Genomic DNA, 2,097 nt, shown 5'->3' with positions numbered 1-2,097 from the left:
TTTAAATATTTATGTGATTCTCCTTATATTATTATGATTGACTATATTGAAACAGTTGCTTCTATTGAAATGCTTGGATTTCTGGGATAGTTGAAACTATATTTAGTCATGTTTTTAATTTTTTTTACTTTTTCAATATGCTATTGAATTCTATTTGGTATTTTTCATTTAATATTTCTGAATTTATATTCATAAATGAGCCTGGTATATGGCTTTCTTTTTGGTGTAGTTCTTGACAATTTTCTTAAAGAATTTTATGGTTTCATCATAAAATTAATTTGGAAGTTTTCCTTTATTCTCTATTCTCCATAATAGATTAAGCAGCATTGGGATAAACTGCTTTTTAAAGGTTTCTTTAATACTTTAGAGAGTAAATTTGGGCACAATTAATAATTATGCCAGTCCTGTAGTGTAATAAGTAAGACATATGATAAAATTCATAATGTGAGAATATAAAGTCCTATGACTCAACTTGTAATGTATTAATACTAACTATATTTATATGCAGCCTTGAGTGTAGTTTTTTTCAAAATGGCCATTTTGGAAATATACAAGCTCTGTTTCATAATTGCTTGTTAAAATGTAATTTAAGTCATTTTGGAATTGCATGCAAAATATGTTTGCATGGTATTTTAAAATATGATCATCTATTTATATACATAATGCTTCTTAAATTGACAGATTCCTAATTTGGTTACTTATAATTAATTATAATTAATAATACTATAATTATAATTTATTAATTCATGGATGCATACATTAATTCTACACCCTCTTACTAGTGCTATGTTATGGTCATGTGATAAACACAGGATATTAAAATTAAAATAAGACTTAATTTCCCACTTTAGAAAAAATAAAGGTAGTGTGACACAGATCCACAGGCAAGGAACTCTATAGCTCCTAATGGCAGGCAAAAAACATACTATATTTTAAGTATCATATATTAATGAAATGATCTTCAGAAATGTTAATAATTTAAGCAGCTTAATCTTATGGGATGTTCTGCTGACACCAAGTTCAAGACTTTCAGAAACTGTAATGCTATTCTTTTAGATTTTTAGCATGAAATTGAATATGTATGAAACCCTACCTTATTATTTTGAATAATGTATTGGAAGAATACTCTCAAGGTATTCAAATGTGACTGCAAACTCAAGAATGATATTACATGATGATGAAAATAATGATTCTTAAATTTAATTGGCTTGGGTTATAATAAAAACTCCATCAACCTTAATTACTCTAAAGACTTTGGACAAGGTATTTAACCTCCAAACTTCTGATTTTCAATAAAGGAAAAGATGACCCTAGTAAAACCTAGCTTATAGACCTGGTGTAAAGATTAAATAGTCCCATCCCTTACTAAGCAGTCAAGTGTTTGCTATATTTTTTATTAAATAAAAAAGGCAAATGACTGATAAAATTGAAGCTTCTTATTCTAAGACCAATCAAAACCTAAAAATTTCTTCTTCAGGTTACTCTGTGAATTCAGTTGATATTTACCAAAATTTTAACAACAAATTTGATTACATTGAGCACATTTCCTAGTTTAGGCCCCTCAGCTCACCACTTGAAACAATTCTCCTCTGAAGCAGATATTTCAGGAGAAGATCTGGTAACACACACTCTGAAAGTGTACAGCTCATTTCTGCCAAGTTTGTAGCAAATATCTGGGATGGATACAAACCATACATTATTCTGATACTTAAGGTCCTTGCAGCAGGAATTCTCCATTACCTGCATCCTCACCCCTACCATGAAGCTCTCCATGTATCCACCCACTACTGGGGCATATTCTCCAACTGTATATTCATATAAGAGATGGAGGAAAGAATACGGATTATTTTACTTCATTATGGAATTTGTTTAATACAGTTTTTATCCTTACCTAGGAAACAAGTTCTCTAGTCTAGCAATAGCAGAAAAAAGATACTTTTATTCCCATTTGAAGAATATGTCTATTAAATGAAATTCTAATTAATTAGAATTCTTTAGGGAGGAGTGATAATTAGGTTCTCCTGGACCCCCTACAGTGTAGAAATTAATTAAATAACAAATTAAAAAATGATTTTTTACATTTTCAAAGTGAGGTTA

This window comes from Balaenoptera ricei, chromosome 3, assembly GCF_028023285.1.
Source record: "Balaenoptera ricei isolate mBalRic1 chromosome 3, mBalRic1.hap2, whole genome shotgun sequence".
In the NCBI taxonomy this organism is placed as follows: Eukaryota; Metazoa; Chordata; class Mammalia; order Artiodactyla; family Balaenopteridae; genus Balaenoptera; species Balaenoptera ricei.
This window is presented reverse-complemented; position numbering follows the sequence as displayed.